This window comes from Gymnoscopelus microlampas, assembly GCF_963454915.1.
Source record: "Gymnoscopelus microlampas genome assembly, chromosome: 11".
Classification (NCBI taxonomy): Eukaryota; Metazoa; Chordata; class Actinopteri; order Myctophiformes; family Myctophidae; genus Gymnoscopelus; species Gymnoscopelus microlampas.
The window spans coordinates 22,411,212-22,425,955 of record NC_139948.1 but is presented as its reverse complement, the minus strand read 5'-3'; positions in this window follow the sequence as shown (position 1 = coordinate 22,425,955).

Sequence of the window (14,744 nt, the reverse complement as noted above, 5' to 3'; positions counted from 1 at the left end):
CGCGCCCCCCCCCCCCTCCCCGGCCCGCGGTCACCCCTCCCCACACACACACACACACACACCACGGTACATCCATGCGGCCCGTGGCCTGTCGCAAACACACACGGGCGATCATCTCCCCCCCCCCAGCCCCCAGCCACACACACACCCCACGGAGGCACGATGCTACTCCCCCCCCGCCCCCCCCGTCGTCGCAAACACACACACACGAAACACAGCAGAGTTTTTGACGCACACACGCTCACTTTTAGATCCAGTCCTATTTTAAAAGTCTGCGTATGGGGGATGCACGTATCCGCGCGCCTCGTGTAGCCGGTGTCTCCCGGTTTGGCTCCAATGGGAAACATGGCCACAGGCTGACTAAATAAGCGATTTAAACGGGTAGTTTCGCTGGCGACCTAAAATATTATGCAGCCGACCAAACCTTAAACATCCGTGCGGTTTAGAATCTACCATTAGTTTTGGGATACGATGTATACAAAAGGGTAAACAGCGGAGCCTTGGCGGACGTTCGCCCGATCCTGGAAGAGAACGACATAGAACCGTTCTTTATGGAGCTAATGTGCATTGTGCATCGTGTGTGGGGGAAAAAATCTGGAGTGTTGACTTTCCACAGTAGAGAGTGGGCGGGGTCTATGGTGTAGCGTCGGCGTCGGTGTTGCCATGTCCGCCGATTGTAAGCGCTTTAGGGCCAATGTTGGTGGTATAGGGTTCGTTTGGTTTGGCCTCGTTTTCATAGACCTCGCTGCTTGTTTCTCTCGCGAAACCTGGCAACGACGCATGCGCAGTTTGATCGGAGTCCCAAGACCCCATCCACCGTCAGCTTACTAGAATTATAGTAGGATAAGTAAGTAAGCATCCCTGCTCAGGTGCACTACCATAAACATTTATTAGTGTGCATTCCCAATTCACACTCTCCCACCTCATTAGCTTGTGACCTACAGGTTACTTTAGTACACGTGTACTGTAGATCTGCTATTTTCGCTGAACGTTCGCCCCCAGAATAGGGATGGTATGGGTTCATGTGGTTAAATCCTGGAGCCAGCACTGGGCCAAACCATTGTGCTACCATGTCATGGGGGATTTTGGTTTTGCTCCTTTTGCTTTGTATACAGTTGCAATTGGTGCCTATCTTGTTTACCCCTTGTGTGTTAGCCAAGCCACTATATATGCTCCCCATGTGTCATTGTGTTAGGTTCAGTTAACACAATGTTTAGTTGAGGTTATGTTGAGTAGAGTTCTGTTGGATTGACCTCTTTTTATAGTCCTAGTTATGAAGTTCTGGCTTTATAATGTTTTTAGTACATAAAAACCCAGGTTTCCACCTACAACTGCTAATTACTCACTGCTTCATCCGTAGTAGTTAACATTTTAAAACACAAAACACAATTTCCATCTAGCCTATCTGTTGCTACTACTTAGTGCACTGTGTGTGTGTGTGTGTGTGTGTGTGTGTGTGTGTGTGTGTGTGTGTGTGCGTGTGTGTGTGTGTGTGTGCGTGCGCAGAGTGAGGGCAGACAATGTACGCAATAAGACAATAAGATAACCAACTGTGGTATTCATTTACTGAACTGATTACTGAATGAAATATAGGCCAACAGTAACAATATACCTACAGTATTGGTATCATACATGAGTTTCTTTCTCTCCCTGTGTTACCTCAGATTATCATTTCTCTTGGAATTGACAAAGTCTCTTCTATTGCTTGGTGATGTAAGGTGACCTGATAATGACCGACCTGGCTGTCATAAATATTGTCATAAATATTTGAAAGTGAGTTGAGAGTTAGAAGAGGGCTGTTAACTCTCCAAGATTTTTGTGTCCAATATACACACCACACACGTACACAGCAACAAGGACCTGGACATTTGTGTTTACAGATCCGGATGGATAGAAGTTCTGCTGATGCACACACACGCATGTACAAACACACATGCACAGAGGCAGGCACGCACGCATGCACACGCAGGCACACGCACGCACGCACGCACGCACGCACACGCACACACACACACACACACACACACACACACACACACACACACACACACACACACACACACACACACACACACACACACACGTCTGGTCTCACTTAAGCATTATAAATGACTGTTTACATTGACCTCAGTCGCTCCATACATTCCAGAGGTTCTGGGATGACTGCAGTGTCAGCCTCATGACCAGCTGCTCATAGAAAGATACCATTTTTTATGGTGAGAGAGAGAGAGAGAGAGAGAGAGAGAGAGAGAGAGAGATCTTCCAAGTCCAACTTAATTTCCTTGTATGTATATGTGTTATGTACAAGGAAAGTAAATGTTACTGCCCTAAAGTCTCTGCATAGGTTTTGCGGTGGTGTTTTTGTTTTTAAATCTCAGAATCATTTTCGCCAACGTTTAGCCCATTCATTGGATTTAGATGTCACCAGATGTATCAGTTTCAGAGATCTCTGATCGTCTCATTACATAAGACTAGAGACAACCCAACATTAAACAGTTGACAGCAGAAGCAGAACAACATACAGTGTAGGGTTCAAGTGGGTGCAATAAAAATGTTTTTCTTTAAATGGAGCGGTATCAGACAGTGTGCAAGCGTTTTTTCATTTTGTTTAGCCAACTGGAACCAAAGCTTGTTCTTCAGAGTTACACAGTTGATTAAACAACCATCAGACCAAAGTTGTTTCTGGAACCATTTATTTTAATGGTTCTAAAAACCCATAACCACTTAAAACCTACATAATTCATCAACAGCTCATTTTTCTCTTCTACGCCAAATAATTTTGGCGAAAATAGCCAATCTACAAGCTCACAATGCGTCGCAATGCGACACATTGTAGATGTAGATCTGCTATTTTCAGCGACCCCAAAATTATGAGGTTTAAGTGGTTAGGTGCCTCAAAGAAACATAAAAAATATATATTTGACCCCCCCCAACCATTTTCTATCATCTCTCCTCCACTGACTCTTCCATTGACCCTCCATTCCTCATCAACAAACTTTTATGGTGTGTTCTCCTCTGTGATTTACTCAAGTATACACACAGTTGAGATGGAGAGAAAGCAAGGTAGAGGGAAAGAGCGGTAGGATGGTAGTATGAGGTGAAGGGATGAGGAGGATTTAGGATCTTTGCGAGGTTGACGCCCAACAAGTCTCATAAGCCAGATTCAAAGCCATAATATTGCAAGTGCATGGAATGTAAGTTATTGGTTGGTGCTGTCTCCACTCCCTCTGCAGAGCACAGAACCAGGAGGAGGTTTTCACGTCAACATTGTGAAACAGCAACGTCTTGTCTCTTTGTCAAGTTTTTGCATTTCACACTGGGACATTTGCATTGACCGTAGAGTTAGTATCTTATGACGAACAAGCAGTGTGGACAAACAAGCCAGGGTTATTGTGCTGTCAACATGTCAATTCCCACCAAGTGCACCAACACATCGATCAACGTGTTTAGTTTTCGGTGTTGGCCAGGTTATTGCATGGGTGAAATAGGCTCTCTCCCTCCCACTCTCTCTCTAAGATAAGATAAGATAAGATAAGATAACTGGTTGAGAGGCATTGTTAGTGATCCTTATGTAACAGTCTTCTTAACTACTGGACCACCCAGATGGATAAACATCACATAATGTGGAAATAAAAACAAGGGTGTAATTATATTTTCTTCTTCTTTGTGGCCTGGCATTTAGTACTAAGTTGTACATGTGAACCTATACATACATAATAATAATAGTAATACAACTTTATTTATATAGCACCTCTCAAAACTGGGTTACAAAGTGCTTCACAAAGAAAACAAGAAAACAAAAACCAAACAGAACAGAACAGAACAAAGAAAAACAATGCAGAAAACAATGCAGGAATGCACATGCACATACCACTTTCATACCGCAAGACCATGCAACGGAGATAAACTAGAATCCTCGACTATGGGGCGTTAAGTGGGTTTTAAGGAGCTATTTAAACCGGGGGACAGACTCAGAGAGCCTGATCTCCAGGGGCAGGGCATTCCAAAGTGTAGGGGCCCTGAAGGCGAAGGCCATGCGACCTTTTGAATTGAACTGACCTTTTGGAATGGTGCTTGGTTTGAGGATCTCTACGTGTGTTTATGTACAGACAATGGGAGATTAAGATGAACTAAATGTAGGCTAATATTCATTATTTATCTTTCCATTTTTGATTCAGAGCGCAGTAGTAGCAAGTAGGAAACTGGACAATTAACTTAACTTAAGTTATGCTTTTTCATGTTGGTTTTGGAAATTAATATTGGAAAAAAGTGTTCTTTTTATTTCATAATAATGATAATAATTTAAATAAATAAATGAATTGTACACAGATGTACTAATCTCAAAGAATTTGCAAATGTACTCAATAGAGATAGCACATAGAATCCCCTTTATTGATAGAAACATGTAATGTCTGACCTAGTAGCAAATAGCTTTATTTGTATACTGAATAGGCCTTAGAAAAGGTTCCAAACAGAAAATCAAAACAAGCAAGTAATAAACCGTAAACAACAAGGATCGTACACAGATCACAAAGGGTTAATAGTTTATATTTATCCCACAAGTAACTGCACTCACGCAGTTTCACAGGAAATCCTAAATCAGATAAGCCTATCAGAACTGTATTTTTCACAGACCCAATTAATCACAACATGATGGTTTTACATTTCTCTCATGACCTGTATCTCTTTTCATCTCACTCACTTTTCCTGCTTTCGATGTTCTGTCTACATAATGAAGTAGAAATAAGACGTTACTGTCACAAGTTAGATGTGCCCTCTACAAACACACAATCAAGGACCTTGCACACACACCATCAGCAAATTACATTTTAAAGTAATTTAACACAATGATTGAAAGAGTTTTAATATGTTTATGTATTGACACTGAAGTTAAATGTTTGTTGGTCACCTGTCTCTCCTCTGCAGTGCTGGCAAATCCTGTTGATTGGAAGGGGCCAAGCAATGTAGAGGAGGAGGGGTGTTTGCTCATGTTTTGCTTATTATATTTATTGTATATGCGTTTGGCGCCTGAAATATTTATTGACTGGTATTTATTGAAAATAAGTTTGGAAAGCAGTAGGTAATTGTACATCAACTCATGGGCTTAGGTTTGCTTTTGTATGAGATAATTGATGCGATTTACTATAATTGTGCTTGGTTTGTCCCACCTGTTTAAGATCAGGGATGCCACCGGTGAGGTGAGATTCAGTTTCGCTTGATTCTAGTCAGAGGCCATGTCAGGGGAGAGCTGCCAGGGCTTTTATGGAAGGGAGGGTTTGCCAGGCTAGGAAGGCATAGCCTGTAACAGTGTCTTGCGTTCCTGATTTGCTGTTTTTCTGGAGTGTAGTTTTCAAGTGCTAATTTCTGTTTCCTATTTTTGGAACATTGTTTTTGTATTTGTTGCCGGCTTGCACCTTATGTTAAACTTTGAGAGGTAAATAAAACTAACCAAAATGTATTTGTGGACGGTGGACCTGTCTACTTTTGGAGCCTTGAACTGTCGGCCAGCCTTTCCACAGTTACATTGAGTTCATCATTCAACAGCACTGGGAAAAGATAATAGAAAGTCTCCAGTTCAGATAATTCATTCTGTGTAACCACATTTTGCATAATCAATTATTTAGTCGGAACTTTTTAATTTTGCTTTTGTGGAATAGAATTGTGTTATTCTGGTGTAATGGCTATTTAACCATGTGAACTCCAGCATCCCTATTCTGGGTGGAACGTTTGCAAAAAAAATTGCAGATCTACAAGCTCACTGCGCCTCATGCTGCGGCATGTTGTGAGCTTGAAGATCGGTTGGCTATTCTTGAAAGTACAGTACAAGTACATTTGTAGCTCATGTTCGTTTTTCTAAGACTAGAGGGTTTAAGTGGTTATAGAGGCCTCTATCCATATCCCGGTCTCTGGCTGACTACCAAGCTAAACTGGGAGTCACACGCAAGGGCTGACCTGGAGGTCTATTATCAGCGCTGTCGAACAGTTCTAATGGATTAGCTGGGAGAGTGGTCCTCAACTCTTTTCCTGAGGACATGATTTCTCCAGTGATTCTCAACCCTTTTCATTTCAAGGACCCCCAGTTTGAAATGTGTTCGGCCACTGACCCCCACTTGTTATCATTTTTTATCTCTGGACAGTGGGACCCCGATCCTCACTGTTAATTTAATGATGAGATTGTACAAATAGAACCAAATGTACTATTTCGGTCCATGTGGTTCCCAACTATTAATAATTCAGCTGGTAACCCCCTGGCATTCACTTAAGGACCCCTGGGGGCCCCCAGACTTGGATAACTGCGGTGAAACATCGGCCTTTTAGATGTACAATATGTAGTCTGAATGCTGCTTGTTTATTTCTAACGATAAGAATACTAAGAATAAGCTTTCTTTATGAAGTATTTCTAAAAACAAAGTTACAAATTGAGTAACATAAAACTGAAGGGAAAATAATAGTGCAGTGAGAAATATGAACATTAATGGTAATCAGATAATTTATTACCCATTGCACATTTTATTTTATGCTAAGGCCTTTCGCTTTCGATAAACGCAAGCGATCAAATAAAGCCTCCTGGCCCATTAGGTAAGTCTGAGCAGGATATGTGAATGATTTACAGTCTCCCATTTGGCCAAGAGCGTTGCTATTTATATTATTAACGTCTTTTAACATGATAAAACCCTCCCAGAAACAAACTAACTTTCATAAGACTTAAGATAGGGATACTGGAAAATTCTCCCATAGCAATGAATGAATTGCCATCAAAAGTTTCTCACATCAGCTCCTCATCGTTTTGATGAAGAACATCATATGTGTGGCAATTGTTTGCCATGTTCAAGTGTACAGACTTCTTTCTTCTCATAGTGTAGGCTATTTCCTGTCCAGCTCCTAATCAGCAACCATCCAGTCTTTGTAGGTGTTCCGGCATTATCAACCGATGAGATGAAAACCTCATGAAGCAAAGTCAACCAACGTCTACTGTAGGTTGTTGGTTTGTCCTACCTCATGGCAAACAAATTGGGGAGGGTACATTGTCATCATTAAAGGGATAGTTCACTGCAAAAAAAAAATATCGATTAGTCACCCCATTGAGACTTGAATTCATGGATATTTTTTAGTTTTTGTCGCATTCCTAAGCCAATAATTTGATGACCAGCGGACCGGTAGGCAGAGGTTCCGGTAGGAGACACAAAGGACACTCTCTGTGTCCCCTACCGGAACCGCTGTCGGTCATCAAATTATTGGCTCAGGAATGCAACAAAAACTAAAAAAAATCTCTCCATGGGGTTACTATTAAATCGATACAAAAAAATGTCATTTTAGGGGTGAACTATCCCTTTAAGCCTACTTTGTCATGTAGAGGCCTCTCAACGTCTCTAATAGCCTCCCAGTCAATGTTCAACACTGCCTGTTTATACACTTTCAGTTATTTACACTGTAGTTGTATGACTTGAGAATGGGTGAGCAGGTCGAGGATTCGGTGACGGTGACTTGCTCAAGGACTTTTAAACACACAATTCACTGCTGTTGTTAAACACATACTTTGGTGCAGAATTTGAACTGGTGACATCCCAGTTACAGGAAAGTCTCTCTAATCACAAGGATGTGTGAGGTAGTCCCTGTCCACTATTTTGGGAAATAATTTTGTTTTTGTTCTTTGTGTTGCACAGAGAGGAAACGGATATGAGAAGATTACAAGGAAGTAGTCCTAGGTCTCTGTTTTTTGGAAACAATACCTCTCAGACCAGTCGTTGTCAATAGTTTTCTATTCTACCAGTTAGTATCCTATACGGTAACTCTAGAGTCTAGAGTAGACCACTGGACATTGACCATTCACCACCTGAGCTATTAACCCCGGAAGAGCAAATCTGTGAATCTCTTTCCAACTTTACTTAATTCCATAACTCCAGACCCAGACTACTTTGGACTTTTTCCTACTTGATCTGTCTAAAGTATAGACTTATATCATCTCACTCATTTCTGTGCATAGTCAGCAAAACATAATGCACTCGTTTGGAGAGCCAATATTTGAGGTTTAGGGCTCTCAATTGTGGTGATATGAACAAAGGTGTCAGCATTTGATGTTTGTCCAACCAAATACATAAATATTTGAAGTACATTTTTTAATATGGACATATGTAGGAAACATCTTAGGCAAACTCTCACAGCTTTGAGGTGAGATCATTTTTTTTTTTTTACACTTGACTCTGTCAGTATCCTTTTTGATCATACTGTTTCCTGGCACTAGCTCTGTTGCCAAAAGATGGATGTATAAACTAAATAAGAGTGTGAATGACCAAATGTCATTGGAGTTATCTGGGAACCTTCCATAACAAATGCTTTACCAACATCAACCGTATCTTGGGCCAAAAGAGCTGATCTACAAGCTCACAACGTGTCACACCACTTGTAGATCTGCTATTGTCTGCAAAGATATCTATTGTAGTGGAAACAAAAGGAGCGGGCCTTGTATAGAGCCCTGGGAGACTCTGGTAAACAAAGTATATATAGTTTAAGTGGTTAATTGAGTCAAGTCCAATATGACACTTACTGGAAACTCAATAGCAAATTCCATAACATCTTAAAACGAGCCCATCTACATACTATCAACACTCAGGTCCTTTTCCAAAAGAGGGCAGTGAATATCAAGTTTACAATGACCACACAGAGGTGCCTTCTCCCATTAAGACTAAAGTAACCAAGTGAGTACTATAGTACTATTTATCCCATATCCTTTTTTCCTTGGACCCCCCCGCTTTTTACTTCTGCCAAAAGCTGAACCCCCCCACCACACACACACACACACACACACACACACACACACACACACACACACACACACACACACACACACACACACACACACACACACACACACACACACACACACACACACACACACACACACACACACACACAAACTGACCTTGTTGTTGATGCTTTCATTGTCTTCAATGTACTTGCTGAAGTCCACAGCTGGTGTTCACACGTTTTTTACTGTAACGACTGCTGCTGGTCTGCTCCAAGTACTTATGTTTAGTGACTGTTATGTAAATGTTCTGCTCCACGTGGCTTTAACAATAAAGGAAAAGGAAAGTACACAATTTAACTGAAAGTACAAATATAACTGAGGATTTTAGAGGTATCCCAGAAAAAGAAAAAGAAAATCAAATGTGGTCCATGGCCTAATACATACAGTATTAAACTGTCTGTCCTTGAAATTAAAAGGGTTGAATCACTGCTGTGATTACAGGAATGGTTTGAGTGTAGCTATCTGCTGTTCATTCCTCCAAGAGGAAGGAATGTGTTGTGTGTGAAGTTCCTCTCTATATGACATCAATAATATTGAACATGAATTGATTGTTGACTTGTATATATGTATGTATGTGTGTGTGTGTGTGTGTGTGTGTGTGTGTGTGTGTGTGTGTGTGTGTGTGTGTGTGTGTGTGTGTGTGTGTGTGTGTGTGTGTGTGTGTGTGTGTGTGTGTGTGTGTGTGTGTGTGTGTGTGTGTGTGTGCGTGTGCGTTGTGACTGCGTGCGTGCGTGCGTGCGTGCGTGCATGTACTGTATGTACTGTATGTACTGTATGTACGTATGTATGTATGTATGTATGTATGCTGTATGTATGTATACATTTATGTGTTGTGTTTTAATGTACGTTCAGGAGTAGAGACCACCCTCTGCCAAAACCCTGCCACTCCCGTTCTCTATCATCTCATCAAGTTCACCTGCGTTGCTTATCTCTCAGCCAATCAGTGTCGCAATCACCACAGTATAAATACACCTGCGATTGTGTCGCTTACCTGTTTGATTCTACTATGTGGTTTCTGTAACGGAAATACAATTTATATTCCCTTTAGGCTATTGATTTATCGATTATTGATTATGCATTTAGTATTTATCTTCAGTTATATTAATATATGACTATATGCTGATTTGTCTGAATGTAATGTCCCAAGAGAAGTAAAGTAGTCTGATAATATGTCTTATGAGTTTAGTGCACCCTCAGTGTAAGCAGCAGGCTCACACAGCAAGGTCAAATAGCTATTCCTCTGTAGGCAAGCGGCAGACCTAGACAGCAAGACGGCGAGTTATAAGGTTTTATAAACGCAAGGACAATGTTTCTCGTATCAGGCGTCAGTATGCTGGCTAGGGCAGTGACTATGGCCTCGGCATATAGCAGTGGGCCTTCCATTCTCAGTCGATGAGAATGGAACACATGTTTATAGTTGGTCAGGGTAGTGTCGCTGCTCTTGGACGCTGAGCGTGGAGCAGCACATTTCATAGTCAGGCAGAATTGACCTTCCATACTCAAGTGCTGAGAACACATCTTTTAGTCAGACAGAAGAATGTCAGTCCTCAGTGTTATCCTAACAATGTGTATGTATCCTTGTAGAATCTGTATCTAAGCTGCCCCAACATGCAGATCTGTGTCAGACTCCCTTTGCCTTCCGAGACAACCGGACCCTGTCCACCTTCCCCTCCTCCATCTCCCTCCATCCCCTTTCCCTCTCCCACTCTGTTCTTTATTATCATTATTATATTACATAGGAATTATTGTTATATTGTTGTCATCTGTTGTATTTAATAAATCTACTGAAACCATAATTCAGTATTAACACTTCATTCTCTCACCGAGGAATTATTGAATTTCCCCAACAGTTTCAAAATGCCCTCCTCCCCAAAACCCCCTTCTTACACATTTGTTCTCTTCTAATTATTTTCTTTTTTCCCCCTTCCTCTTGGAGTCCCGGGGTGAGGCAGTAGGCGACAGACAGCTCCGGGGCCGAGCAAAACCATGGTCGTCTGGCTCCCGAAACTACAATTTAGTTTCGGGAACTACTACAATAAATACTGTTTAACTTGAGCAGAAGGTGTGGTCTCTTACCAGTGAAATGCCTTTTGTCACACAGTAAATTCCTGAGTCTTAATTTAACTGAAAGTATAAGGATTTACCCTGACAATCTCATTGTTCCGTACTCCGTTGTCTAGTGTTTTGACAGCACAACTTCTCTTGGTTTAAACAGAGACAGCACCACTGTACACAGACACATCCAGGTCTATGTATGGAGCTGCTGGGTCCTCATAGGTGTTTGACAGCAGCTAGTAGCAGGTCTCCAATGCTCTGCCTGTACACGCTGGTGCTGGGAAGCACGGCTTTGTTGACACTGTCCAGGTTCTCCTCTGCTCAGCAAAGTTAGTCCTTAGTTCACCTTTACACATTACCATAAGATAATGACAAAAAGGTGATGATCAGTATTATCATGACTCTGATGAAGACGCAGTAGTGTAACCTCTTTACGCCCTATTTTATACTTTGTCATATGGAAATAGTGAAAATAGCCTTCTCACTTATCACCCCCTGCTCATGGCACTGTGCCTTTAGACACTAAGTTAATTGAAGAGAGTAGTGAAATCAAGTAGTTAAATCAAAGATTAATGATCAATTTCTAGTGCACTGCAATTTAATTCTCTTGTTTTTCTGTTTTATTGTCTCTGCCAGGCCGAAGGCATGGCGAGAGAGTATGTTTTGCACCCTGTCCGTCCATCCTTCTGTCTGTGAAGCTAATCTCCGGCACCGTTGGACTGATCGCAGCGAAACTTTGCACACACACTCCCTGGATGCCAATTCACAAACCTCTGCCCCAACATTTTCAAAATTTTCACATGGGCCTGTTATAGCGCCACCAGGTGGCCGATTCTAAATGACCTGCCGGAGACCTGTGCTCAGAAGAGCACCTTTTCTAGTTTTAACTCGTTCTTATTATTCGTTTTTATTCAAATGTCCTTCTTAAAGTCTTAAAGCTGTCTTGCAAAGCACTTTGAATTGCCTTGTTGTTGAAATGTTTTATACAAACTAACTTTCCTTGCCTTGAGAATCACAACATTTTGTGAACCTCTCCCTTCTCATAAGTCACTGGCTGAAGGCTTCTGAAGAAAAAACAAGGGTTTGTACATGAACCTCGCCATGTACATTATTCACATGGAGGCCTCTCAGGCCTGACATTCTCACATTTGCACTTACATCATACCCAGGGGTGGTGTTTCTCACCAGACAGACACGCACGCACCCGGCGCGCACGCGCACACACACACACACACACACACACACACACACACACACACACACACACACACACACACACACACACACACACACACACACAGCTGGAGGATCAGACCACAAACGTTTGTTAGTTTATTGTTCTCTTGTAGCGCAATAGTACTCCCTGAAATCTGCTAGAGGGTGCTGTTGTATCTGTCCTTCTGTACAATCCACCAGTTATGACCCAGCCATTAGTGTTTGTCTCCTTCTCCTTCTGTTTTTCTTAACAGCAAGAGTTTGCTATCATGTTTCTTTAAAATGTAAAATACTCTAAAAGCTGTGTGATATGATGTGGGCTTATAGTCTGAATGGTTAATGTTCCTTTGCTTTTCTATGATCATTTAAGTGGAATGTGAGACTGTGTCTTGTGGTATTTTTTTTCTTTGATTGATTGATCGTATTGATTGCATCGTACCTGTTTTTAATTCTATCAAATAGAAGCCAAAATGTTCAACAAAGATTCTATTCTATTATTTTGTTTTCTGTTTTGGTCTTCTGTTCTTCTCTTGCCAGAGTCTGTCTGTCCTGTCGTATCCCAAAAGAACACACAACACTCTGACACGAAACTTACGGATGAGGAAATACGATTTTCACCACAAGGTCACAACCTGTTATGAGTGGATTTGTGTGATCATGGATGGTTTATTATTTGGCGCACAGACAGCTGCCAAAACCCATCTCTGGAGGTTCCCAATTCATTCTTTCCCCTCTTGTTCTAAATCACATCACACGTTTCCGCAAACCTTACTCTGATGTCCTATTTTATAAATAAATGAACAAACAAACAAATCAACAAACAAACAGACAGACAGATAGATAGATAGATAGATACACACACACACACACACACACACACACACACACACACACACACACACACACACACACACACACACACACACACACACATACACACATACACACATACACACATACACACATACATATATACATACATAAATAAATAAATATGGTATCTTTGCGTAACTGGTTCCCAGCAGCTGTGTGTATATAACTTGATTTCTCAGTGGAGACAAGCCAGTGTATACAGAGCTATTAGAGTAATGAACCACTGCTGTACAGCAACACTAACCGCATGGTGCATGGGAGAGGGTGCTTTATGCTAACGTCATAGTGCATAGAAGAGGGTGCTTTATGCTAACGTCATAGTGCATAGAAGAGGGGGGCTTTATGCTAACGTCATAGTGCATAGAAGAGGGGGGCTTTATGCTAACGTCATAGTGCATAGAAGAGGGGGCTTTATGCTAACGTCATAGTGCATAAAGAGGGGGGCTTTATGCTAACGTCATAGTGCATGGAAGAGGGGGGCTTTATGCTAACGTCATAGTGCATGGAAGAGGGGGCTTTATGCTAACGTCATAGTGCATGGAAGAGGGGGGCTTTATGCTAACGTCATAGTGCATGGAAGAGGGGGCTTTATGCTAACGTCATAGTGCATGGAAGAGGGGGCTTTATGCTAACGTCATAGTGCATGGAAGAGGGGGCTTTATGCTAATAACGTCATAGTGCATGGAAGAGGGGGGCTTTATGCTAACATCATAGTGCATGGAAGAGGGGGGCTTTATGCTAATAACGTCATAGTGCATGGAAGAGGGGGGCTTTATGCTAACGTCATAGTGCATGGAAGAGGGGGCTTTATGCTAATAACGTCATAGTGCATGGAAGAGGGGGCTTTATGCTAACGTCATAGTGCATGGAAGAGGGGGCTTTATGCTAACGTCATAGTGCATGGAAGAGGGGGCTTTATGCTAATAACGTCATAGTGCATGGGAGAGGGGGGCTTTATGCTAACGTCATAGTGCATAAAGAGGGGGGCTTTATGCTAATAACGTCATAGTGCATGGAAGAGGGGGGCTTTATGCTAACGTCATAGTGCATAGAAGAGGGGGCTTTATGCTAATAACGTCATAGCCCTGCTGAAAAAACCAGCACAAACCAGCTTATGATGGTTGCTGGTTTTAGCTGGTTTTAGCTGGTATTAGCTGGTCTTGGCTGGTCTTAAGCTGGTTTAGATGGCATACCAGTTGGTCAGGCTGGTCAGGCTGGTTTGCCAGTGTAGTTGGTAGCTGGTCACTAAGCTGGATTCTGCTGGTCTTTGCTGGTCAGCCAGCTGGCTGGCTGGACTGACCAGCAAAGCCAAGCTGGTAGCTGGTCTTTGCTGGTCAAATGGGTGGACTGACCTGCAAATACCAGCTTACTAGCTGGACTTAGCTGGTCAGATGGCTGGACACTGGACAGACCAGCAAAGACCAGCTTACCAGCTGGACTTAGCTGGTCAGATGGCTGGACAGACCAGCAATGAAGCTGGTCAAGTTGGTTAGATCAGTGGTTCTCAACATGTGGGTCGGGACCCACATGGGGGGTCCCCACATGATCTGGGGTGGTCCCCAGATGACAGTGAAGTGACAATTTAAGGACCTTTAAGACCTTTTCAATGCTTATTTGCATGTCATGTAAATGTATATTTTTTGTAAACCCTGAATAATATTTTTTTCCGTTTCCTACAAAAATATTTTATATTATTCTTTCAAAAGATTTCCCACCCACAAATCTAAAATCTTCATCAATAAAAAAACAAATATTTAAGATTTCTCAAAATAATTTAATTAATAAATAAAAAAAG